The sequence below is a fragment of the Carassius auratus genome, chromosome 1, assembly GCF_003368295.1.
Source record: "Carassius auratus strain Wakin chromosome 1, ASM336829v1, whole genome shotgun sequence".
In the NCBI taxonomy this organism is placed as follows: domain Eukaryota; kingdom Metazoa; phylum Chordata; class Actinopteri; order Cypriniformes; family Cyprinidae; genus Carassius; species Carassius auratus.
In genome coordinates, this window is record NC_039243.1 from 30379321 (window position 1) to 30391477 (window position 12157).

Here is a 12157-nt window from a genome sequence, read left to right on the forward strand (position 1 = left end):
TTTGGCCCCAAAATTATACATAGGCTACACAAAATATGTATTTATTATTTAAGAGGGGGATTATAATGTTATGATACAAGTTATTTGACACATGCCTGTGTATGTATAGAGGCCAAAAAAAGGTTATGATATGGTTATGATTTTTTTATTCATATAACCATAGAAAATTGTGCATGCATACACAGTCAAACAAAACATGCTAATTCTATCATAATTCATATTTATGTATTAAATAGCATTACTTGGCATTGCTGTTACATTTTTGTTGGAACACAAAAATCGAGGACTTTTAACACATCGTTTATCATATTTACTCCAACATATTTCAATTCATCCTGAATAATGAGTTAAATGTTGGCTGTTTTTGTAACAAATAGCTATTATATGGCTTGAGAAAAATTGCAATATAGTGCACAGGTCATATGAACTATAATATTTCCATACACTCACAGCCTCCAAAAGTTTTTTTTAAGTGATATATATGCCCCTAAAAAACCATTCAGTGGACAGCTGTTAAAAAAACAATAATTGTCTTAGCATGGAGAACATTTCAGTAATCTTAAAGATGTTTTTTCAACACTAAAGCCACGATTTTAATGTAAAGGTCCTCGTGGAACCATAGATGCCAATAAAGAGCCTTTATTTTTAAGAGTGTTGTTGTTTTTTAATAGTCTTCGGTGTCTATGATTTGTTTCTTGTATGGCAAGAGTTGCGTAATGATTCTTCAATAAATTCTACTTTTATGTGTCTCTGGTGAAATCAAGGCATTCAAGTGAGTAACTTATGACAGAATTCAGATTTACATGAACAATCCCTTTAAAAACAAAATAGTAACATAAACTGTGTGTGTGCCTTCCAAAGATAGTTTCTGGTGCTAAAGTTGTGTGTATGTGTGCAATAGAGATATCAGCGTAATCCATTTTGCAAGGCTCCACAGCAGAGCTGCAAACATGAAGACTGAGCATGAAATGAAATGTGCCGCTGTAATCCATAATCGACCTGTACATGATGATGTATTGACTGAGAGGGATACATCTCAACATGTCTGTCTCTTTCTGCTTGATTTGATGTCCTGGTCCTCTCTTCCAGCATGTTCTGTTTGTGATCCAACCGGATGCTTGAATTTAGTGGAGTGTGAAACACTAGTGAATATGTTTTCTGCACTCTCATGTAGTGAAGTACCCCGTGTGTGTATTTTGTCTTTGAAGTGTGGCGTTGTTGCACACTGTTTGGTTTTCACACTCACATTCACCACTGCTCACCTAACTCACTGTGGTCTGTTCATGGACCATGATGCATTTCACTGCACCGCTCATTTGAATTCTGCCTTCCGTCTCCTCCGTCAAGTAGAGATTAATTGCCCGTGTGGATGTAAATCTGGCATTTCTGATATAAAGGAGGAAGGAACGGAGAGGACGGAGTTGTGGCTTAGTAGATGGTGCTCATGTGGGAAATAAGTGTTTGAATCCGGCTAGCAACATATCTTTTTCCCATTCCCACATTAATTTCCTGTTCTCTCGCTCATTTCATTTCATTTGATTGATCATTTCCATAAAAATTTCAAAAAGGCCATTAAAAAATGTAGGGAGTGAAAGGGCTGCACAGAAGGTATGAAAGCGGTTTGGAGGGAGGAATTCTGACAGGAAATGAGAATGAGTGAGGAGATTATTTAGCTGATGAAGGAATTGGAGGAAATGGAGGAGAGAAAGACATGCCTTTGGTCAAGCAGATGTGAATGCTGTGTGTGTGTGTGTGTGTGTGTGTGCGTTTTTGATCACTTTTTGATTGGATTAAGGTCTGCTCTAGGCAGGGTGAATAGGGACGTAATGCATTTGCTCTGTGGTCCATGTCAAGTGTTTGTCAGGGGGTCTGTGAGGGCTGCTGACCCCCCATGACTGCCCTTCTCTGGGGCATCTATGCTTCTCTGTATCGCTAGTCTCACAAACCAGACCTTTGACTAAACGGCAAAGAGTCTGGTCCACATCGCAGCTTATTCTGGCCAAGAAATACCTCTTAGACAGGAAGAGAATGCGACCAGCCATAGTTCATTTTGCATTCTATTTGGAGGTTAAATAAGACTTCTGTCTACATACGTTTTCATACAACTTGAGAAATTAGTTAGAAACAACTGATGTGATCAATACTAGGCAAAAAAAAAAGGATTTTAGTTTCACATTTATTTTATAAAAAAATATATATATATATATATATATATATATATATATATATATATATATATATATATATATATATATATTTTTTTTTTTTTATTTATTTGTCCAACTACAAAATTTAAGGCTTTTTAGCAACGTTTTATAATTTTGTTATTTATACATTATAATCATTACACATTATAGGCCATATTTATATTTTATTTAGTATTTGTAAATTATATCAAACAAGCTCTAAAGAATATTAATTCATACAGACAAAAAAACAAAAACAAAAAATACTTTGCATACTTTCTAAAATATTACTGATTAGTTTTTGATACTTAAACTGTCATACTACTGCCTTTTTTTAGAATTGTATTCTCTTATGTTCACCAGGGCTATATTTATTTGATAAAAAATACAGTAATTACAGCAAATCTTGTAATTTCGTTTAAATAAATGTAATTTATTCCTGTGATTTTCAACTCAAAGCTGATACGTCAGTGTCACATGATCCTTCAGAAATCATTTTAATATGCTTATTTGTGTTTGTGCTGCTTAATACATCTATGGCGACTGATATAATCTTTTTTTCCCCAAGGTTTTTTAATGAATAGAAAGTTATTCAGCTTTTTTTTTTTTTTTAACAAACAAACTGTTAAAGAGTAGTATATGTTAGCCAAATAGGTCACGTGACCGTTCTATGAGTTGTCCCTAAACACTTACATTGACCCTGGTCCATCGGAGGGCTGTCTATATTTTTGTGTCCTGCAATAAGAACCAAAAGTGGGACTGAACGTGAGCAACTTCTCCCATCCCTTTCTCTCTCCCTCTCTTAAACATACACCCTCACACACAAAGGTACACGGGGTCGCACACACTCGGCCTCCATTGTTATGTATGGCTGTGTTAATCTGACTGCTGGCCCCTCTTCCGCTCTCTTTGTCCCGTCCGCAAGCCCAGTGGCAGAAGTCAACAGCACCGCACAAAGAGCCTGCAGAACTGGTTAACGGCGAGGCCTGCTTCAGGCTTTGATCAGCTTTTTTAGGGTTCAGTCCCATGTTTCGTCTCTTTGAGCCGGGGAGTCTGCTGGAGGATGCTGAATGGTTTCATTCGAGGGAGACGAGTGCGGATAGAGTTGCTCAGGATGGATGCGTGTGTCACTGGTTTAGTTGGGGATGTTATGTGCTGTCTTTACAAACACTTTCATTTATCTTCAAAACACTATGTATTTTGAATTAAATCTGAGATATATGTTCCTGCGTTGAAAGTCCATTGCCCCAAAAATGTGTCCGAAGAGACACAAATTCTTCATATCACGAACCGTTTAATTGCTGCATTAATTCACATATAAACATTTGTGATTTAATGCACACAGAGCACATCAAATATGGAAAACATAAGTTCAGACCTGCTTGCTAGACACTGTTCATATTGAATACATTTACGATGTCTATACATTTTTTTTTGAAGCGTGAAAGTTTTGATGGAATTCGTTTGTTATTTTTGAAAATGCAACATGAAAATCTAAGCTAGGGACTGCAGATGAAAAGTAGTTGTTACTAATTCTGGCATATTTACATGTTGTATATTTATATGAATGCATATGGTCCCTATTAAATAAATAAATAAAAATGGATAAAATAACATGAGGGTGAGTAATTGATGACAGTTTCCTTTTTTAAAGTGTAATATCCCTTTAATACACTTTCTCCTGGAAGAACATTTCTGCCACTGAATAAAAAAATAAATCAATGTAATTGCAACTTTTTATCACACAATATAGATTAATATAAAAATGCAACTCTGAGGAAAAAGTCAGAATTGTGAGATAAAAAGTTGCAATTATTGTGTTGTTACACTCTAAAAAAATGCTGGGTTGTTTCAAACCAACTTTGGGTCAAATATGGTTGTTTTAGTCCATATTTGACCCAAAGTTAGGTTAAAACATCCCAGCATTGTTTTGAGTGTAATATGCTCTCTCTTTCAGCTAAAATCACCTAGGTCACATCAGCTGGGAAAATAAACTGAATAACCACATACAGTAGCCGTTTAGCATTTAAAGCATTTTTTACACTACTGTTGTAGTTGATTTAGCCTCTCTAAAATCTTTTTGGTTATAAATGCAGTAATGTATTGCCACTTAACAGTAATATAATACTAGCCAATAAATTTGAAAAGGACATATAGATGATTTTAATGGTGAACTTGACCTTCAGTTTCTGGATTTGGTTAGATACTGTTGTGTTTTCACCAATGACTGCAATCCAACATCAAGGTCTTGTTCCGTTATGGTATTGAACGCCTGCTTTTTATGATCCATTCATTTCAGATAAGTCAATAATATCCTGCTTTACCTTTTTTTTTTCTCATTGAGTATTCTGCTTCATTTGGAAATGCATCTCATTATAAATGCCTTGCTCAATGGTGGGAGCCTCAGATTCTTTTAAATGCATAATGCATGCAAAAATCGCAAGCTGCAAACAACAAAGTGGAGTGAATTTCATTCCCATAGTCAGAAGTCTGGCTGAGTGAGACTACAGTGATGGTATTTCATGGAGCACAATAAAGAAATCCATATAATGCCTAGAGAAAATAATTTGTTAGTATGACATAAATCTCGGTATGTAATGAAATTTCAAATCTGCCATGTTTGCTCCTGGTGGCTCATGGGTGGTCAATGAGTTTTAGAAGTACTCATAAACAGCCAAAATGATAGTAATATGCATGCTAATAAGCAACTAGTTGAAACTTTGTTCTCCATGGACCCAACGATGGTGGCCGGGTGCATGCCAGCTTTCTTCTCTCTCAGACTATTAGTCAGCTGGAATTCATTAAAAACACACACACACACACACACACACACTGATGAAGTTGCACCCTGCGTGCACAACTCATATTTTTATTCGTTGGTTCTGTTAATTAGCATGCCTATGAGACATACAAGTAGCATCTGTCGCTATTCTGCTATTCACTCCCTCCCTTGTTTTCTTTTCATCCCTCCATCTTCGTCTCGCTGCAAAGGTTTTGTGTGATGTTGGTTTTGGCTTACTCTGTAGCGCCCCCTCTGGTAGGTTTATTTTATGTTGTTACCTATTGGAGAAATACTATTTTATTATTGAGGATTTGATGAAGACTAGGTGGATTTATGAAAATATTCCTAATATTCATATTAGAAGGAAATTATAGTGTCTTTTGATATATGTGTGTGTTAGTGTGTGTGTGTGTGTCATTGTGAATTGGCCTGGCAGGATTACCATAGTGAAGTCCTCCTTTCGCTGGCTTTGTGTGATTGCTGGGCCGTGACTGACAAGGCATTTCCCCCTCGTAGAGACAGAGGTGTGTGTGTGTGTGTGTGTGTGTGTGTGTGAGAAGTGGGGGATCAGGATTAAAGGAAATGTTTCCTGTTTATTGTACTGGGGTCCTCAGGGATGTTTGGGGGCATTGTTGCAATGATTTTTTTGGTGTGTAGATTAAAAAAAAAGACATTCATGAATGAATATATATGGTTTGTTTTCGTTATGACCATTTTAATATTTTGTAATATATATATATATAGTGTGTTTGTGTGACTAAATGCTTCTTTTTGTGTGTGAAAATATGAATTTGAATTTTGTTTCATGAATTTTTTGTACAGTTTGTACATGAAACGCTATGAAATCATCAATAATTAAGTCAATGGAGTTTTATATATATATATGTGTGTGTGTGTGTGCTGCATTTTAAAGCTGTGTTTCTTGATCTGCAGCTGTGTATTGCTGTAGTAACTGTCTCTCTGTCTCTTGAGAGTGAGCTAAAAAAAAAGAAGAAGGTCAAATTAGGGGAGTGGGCCTCCTGTATTATCCAACACACACACACACACACACATAATCACACAATCTAAAGTTTTATCTAAATTCATGTTGATGGTTTCAGTTTGTTTTTCTCATGTGCTGTTCTTTTTTTTTTTATAGAATATGCAAACGATGAAGGGAATAAAAAGAACTGGACCATATCAGAAAAGGATAAATGGGTAATGTTGCATTTATTTTTTATTTATTTATTTTATCAATTTCAAATTGATATTTTATATACTTTTCAATTTGTTTTTTTTTTTTAAGCAGAAAATAATTGTTATTTTTAAGGATTGTCTTTCATAGGAGGTGATTACCATTTTGTCTCTCTCTGGTGTGTGTGTGTGTGTTTAGGCTCAGATCTGTAATAAAGGAGCTGGCCCGAGGCGCGTCTCAAACCGTTACTACGCTGAAAAATCCATCACGTGTCACAACTGCAGGAAGTCCGGCCATCTCTCTAAAAAACTGTCCCACACCAAGGGTATACGATTATCCACCCTTCAGTCACCTGTCCCACAGCAAAGATCGAGACCCCCTCATCTCCACTCAGTGACACCTATAGTACTGCATTAGCCTAAAAACCTGTTAACTATTTAATTTATCTATTCTTGCAAAATGCTACAATTGACCAATCAGAACCAAGTCTTTCAAATATCAGACCATTAGATATAATATAAAAATGTAAAATTTTTATATATATACACACACACAGAGTTATGCATGCTAGAAAAACTGAGCATGGGTCTTGAAGTTAAAAGGTTGAAAAACCCTGCTTTGACACTTTATTTTAATTTTAATTTTGAGTATTTTCTGTCATTTTGATGCTTAAATAGAGTTATTTGTTTGACAGTTTAATCTATTTTGTACACTGTTAATAATGTTTGTACAGACTTATTTGCACATAATAGCCTTGGAAACTGGAATATTTGTTGTTATTATTATTACTACAAATCTTGGATGATATTCACAGTGATAAGTATATTTAATAATTCTTAAATGAAAATAGTTTTCTGGTTTTAATGCTTTAAACACAATGCCATATAGCAACTTAAAAGTGTTAAAAGTGTTGGTAACAGTCAGTACAGAGATTTCAAAATGTGACCATAGCATTTTGAGTTCTGTTTGAAAGCCGTGTCTATCAGCGGATCCATCTATGAGATGATATATAAGGCATCTGCTGATAGACACGGCTTTCAAATGCTCCCGTGTGTATCTGTGCAAGCACTCGGTGAAGAACATGAAGCGATGATCACTGTAGCCAATCACAGACATATCTGTTGAGCGTCTGAACACAATGACCAATCAGAGCTGTTCGTGAATCTGTGGGAAATTCTGGAATTGTCACTTTTTTTTTCAGTACTGACATCTGTACTTTTGACAACACTAGTCAATTCAAAATTGTCCTTATTGTGACTTTGTGTGTGTGTGTGTGTGTGACTGTGTGTGTGTGTGTGAGCAGAAGGTGCCATGCTGCTCATTATGTGGGCTTCGGGGACACTTACTGAGGACCTGTCCGAACCGTCACTGCTCGAACTGCTCACTGCCCGGCCACACTTATGACGACTGTCTGGAGAGAGCTTACTGGCACAAATGCTGCCGCCGCTGTGGCATGACCGGACATTTCTTTGACGTGAGTAGTTCTGTGTGTGTGTGTGTGTGTGCATCTATCTCTTGGGCCATTGTTTCTCTCATTAAGACAGACGCTTCACGGGCTGTGAGTGGGACACACGCTCCACAAGAGGGGTGCTATAGCTTGTTAAAACAAAGGTTGGGAACACGTTTTATAACTAGGGATGAGTCAGGATTGATTATTGAAGTCATTTTTTTTTTTTTTTGCTTTGATCTCTGATCTTGCATCGTTTTTTTTTTTTTTTTTTTTTTTTTTTTTTTCATCTCACGCAACGAGCGTTGCATTTTTTTAAAGATGAGATTAAGTTACAAATATTGTCCGCTCATTCGATTCAGTGGTGTTTTTGAACAGGAACACATTCCCTCACCTTTAAAGCTGGTTAGGTTTATTCATCTTCTGCTGTCTTGTGATTGGGAAACAGTTTTAATATAATTTTGGCATAGTTTTAATTGAAGCGGAATTAGCCCCATTCATGCAGAACACGACAAACAAACACATTTAGGATTCGGGTGCAGTTACACAATCCTGCTTCAAGATATTCTGCTGCATTCTATTAGTGCAAGTAAAAAGCTGTTCTGATCATCAAGTTCTCACATCACATGATCATAACCATAATGCCCATCATCCTCTAAGACTATAGTTGTTTATGAATCTAGAACAAGCAGAAAAGTTGATCTTGCTGGTTAACTGAACAAACAGTTCTTCAGCCGCCAGCACAACATGACTTCATTATGCTCATAATCTATAATTACACCAGTCTCAAAAACTGCTGTGTGGTGTTTGTTAATGAACTCTGAGAGTTAACAAATATCGGCCGGTCCATCTGCTTTCCGGTTTCTGGCTCGCTCTAATGCACTTATTCATAATAAATGGCCGCAGTTCTCAAAATGTACATGTTTGGGATGTGTAAATGTTTTTATTAATTTATTGTGAATGCAAACTTGTTTGCATATTTTTACTTATTGTGTGAAGCCTCAAAAAGTTTTTTTCATTTTATTTCCTTTTTTCACTTTTATGTTTTTTCCTCATATGGTTTCACTCTTCACTTTTTTTTATATTTTAATATTATATTATTATAATAAAATGTTTTTTTTTTTTTAAGTTATTGTCTATTTAAAACCATCTTTTTTTCTCCATGTTAAGTGATTTGTAGCACATCCTGAAAATTAAATGAATATTTACTCTGATAACATGTTCAAACAATATTTGTGATCCTGGAGCACAAAACCAGTTTTAAATATCTGGGGTATATTTGTAGCAATAGTCAAAATAACATGTTTTTTTTTTGTTTTTTTTATGCCTAAAGTCTTTAGGATATTAAGTTAAGATCATGTTCCATGAAGATATTTTATACATTTCCTACCGTAAATATATCAAAATTGAATTTTCGATCAGTAATATGCATTGCTAACAATTCATTTAGACAACTTTAAAGGCGATTGTTGCACCCTCAAAATCCAGGTTTTCAAATAGTTGTATCTCGGCCAAATATTGTCAGATCCTGATGCACACTATACATTAACTGAAACCTTATTTATTCAGCTTTCAGATGATGTATAAATCTTAATTTAAAAAAATTGACACTTAAGACCAGGGTCACATTTGTGCTTAATTTGCCACCAAGCTGATTTGGATGTGTAAATATGAACTTGTTTCAAATTGGTATACGTCTAATGTTCCTCAGTGTTCAAAATACCTTTTATTCCCCCCATCAAATATCCAAATTTATTAATCTATTAATTTATTTTTAGCAGTGTAAACTACCTGATAAACACACTGCACTCTTTCTTTTCCTACTATTATGCTTTCCTTTTCAAATTCCCCCCCTTTTCGCTTTTCCGCTTCCTGTTCAATTTTCTTTTCCCTTTTCGTCATTTCTTTGTCTTTTTACTTTTGCATTTTCATTTTATTTTTTCTTTGCCTTATTTGTTTTCTCTTTTCATCTCTTCTGTTCTCTACGTTTTACAGTTTTATCTTAATTTTCATATTATATATATATATGCACATTTACTTTCATGAACTGGTTTTCTCTTTCAATCCTGCAAAACATCAACAGGTTCATGAATAGTTTCTAAACGGGCCCTAAAAGGTTTGACTTGTCCCTTCTGCAGTACACTTAATCGAAGAAGACAAAACTAAGCTTGGAAATGTATCCTAGAACAGAAACAAAGGTGAAAAGAGTGGATGTCTGCACCACTCCATGGATTTTTTTTTTTTTTTTTTACCATAAAGATTTTTTTTTTCTTAACTGTTAGACGTCATGTAAATATTGGGTTTCAACCGTGTCTTTTTCTGTTCTCAACAGGCCTGCCCAGAAATCTGGAGACAGTACCACCTTACAGTAAGCTTTCTTTCCTTTGTCTCTCCTACAAAATATGAAGGATAATTTATGCACGAATCCATACAGAATCTCCCTGAGGGAATTCCAGGTGACCGACTGTGTTAAACATCTGAATCAAGGGAGTCATTTGTGACAGATGCATGAAAAGATGTCAGTCAAACCTCACATGCATGCAAACACACACACACTCATGAGCACTAGAGTCATGACTGTGGCTTGCAGAGAAAAGACTCTGTGTCCTGCTGCTTTCGTCTTTGTGTGAACGAGTATAAATGCTGGACTCCTGATGCTTTCCTTCACCACAAAGGGCTGCTTTAAAACTAGCCTTCTGTTAAAGTCACTCTTCAAAAACATCTCGGAGATATTTGTTACTTTTAAAACAAAACAACAGGATTTGTTGCATTGAGTTTTACCGAGTCGCTGTGTGCTTTTTTGTTTTTTAAGGAGTTGCATCTGTGTGTATGTCACTTTTTGTCACAGAACGATCTGAAAGCGGTTAATTGGCAAACTCACTGAGCATTTTCTCCCTAAAGATCCACCAGGGTGAGAAGGCATGTGACAGTCACACACACAGCTAAACGTCAAGGGTGCACTGAAACATCTGCACACACACACACACATGCGCTCAGACTCCTGGAATATAGACCTCAGCCTAAGAGAAAAGAGCAGCTTGTTTGTCAATTAAGAGACGTGATAAAGCATGAAATGTGCTGCCAGCATCTCGCTGCGCCGAGCAGTCACTCGACCCGGCACACACACAGTCTAATTAGCTAGGCTGCCTAATGAAAAGGCCAGATCGTTAGCACTAGCCTGGTGCGCGGCGTGGAGAAAGAGAAAACAGAACGGTGGGGTGAAAAGAAAAGGTTGCCTCAGGCCTGTAAAAAGATGCGTGGAGGGGTAAAAGTCTTTCAAATCTTCCTCACTTCTACCGTTTCTCAGCTTTATGATTTCTTTCCAAAGTGTTGAATAAAAAGTGTTTCCTGAGTTTGTTCTGATTAAGTTCACGGCACCAAGAAGGAAACTAATATTATTATACGTCTTTAAAAAGCATGCCATGTTGTCTGTTGTTAGCAAAAATATGTGTGTGTGTGTGTGTGTGTGTGTGTGTGTATATATATATATATATATATATATATATATATATATATATATATATATATATATAATAAAAAACATAATTAAAACCTAATTTCCTACAATAAAACCCAAGTGTACAATGGTCTAATTTAGCTTTACAGGACAGCTTCTGCTACAGTTTTTCACTATATTAGTTTTATATTGTTTAATTACTGTTGATTGGCGTCTGCTTGGTTAAATTACTGCATGTCTGAAATCTATGTATATCTGGACAGTTTAATTTAACTTTTATTAGATACATTATTTGGAAACATAGTTAAATGTTACATGTGTTTACTACAGTAAAAAGAGTAAATTATGCATAATTGCAAGCAACTAATCATAATCTCTGACCCTATAGTAAGTACATGTAGTTAATTAATATAATTTAGCAATTAGACTGTAATGTCACTTTAAAATAAAGTGATTCAGTAGTGTGTTGATGCGAATTTGCGTCCAGAATTAAAAATAAGATGAGACACAACAAATAAACAAGTAAAGAATAAAGTGATTTACACAGTTCGAAGGAGTGTTTTATGATAGTAAAATTGGAAATATTATTTCAGTGGTAGCCATAGTTATCAAAAAAAAAAAGTTTTATCACACACAGTGTCTTAGTGGAGGACATATGTGGACTTCTGAGTGTCTGCAGGCTTTATAATGGTGTAAAATAGCATGTGATGGTTTCCTACAGGTCCACTTGGTTCTGCTGGGCTGAGTCCATCTGCTTGTGCAGTACTTTCATCCTCTGGGTCCTGCCCTGCTTCTGTGTGTGTGTGTGTGTGTGTGTGTGTAGGTACTTAAAATGAATCACCCTCAACAGACGCCTTTAAACTATTCTGGTGTCTAGAGGGCTCAAAGTTAAATACAGTACAGATAGCCCTGTGTGTGAGTGTAACCGTGTGTGTGTGTGTGTGTGTGTGTGTGTGGTGCTGTGGGAGCTCTGGCCTGTCGCCCTATGCTAGACCCAGTCAGGTGTGAAAAGGCATACTGTCAGACCAGTCCCTTTCTACTGGCTCTGTTTATACTGTGTGTGTGTGTGTGTGTGTGTGTGTGTGTGTGTGTGGGCAAGGCCTGCACCTGT

General features: G+C 36.1%; 1 pseudogene; it reads left to right on the forward strand.

Moving 5' to 3' along the window:
* Window positions 1-12157, forward strand: part of LOC113107103 (zinc finger CCHC domain-containing protein 7-like) — a 38463-nt pseudogene that overhangs the window by 18023 nt on the left and 8283 nt on the right.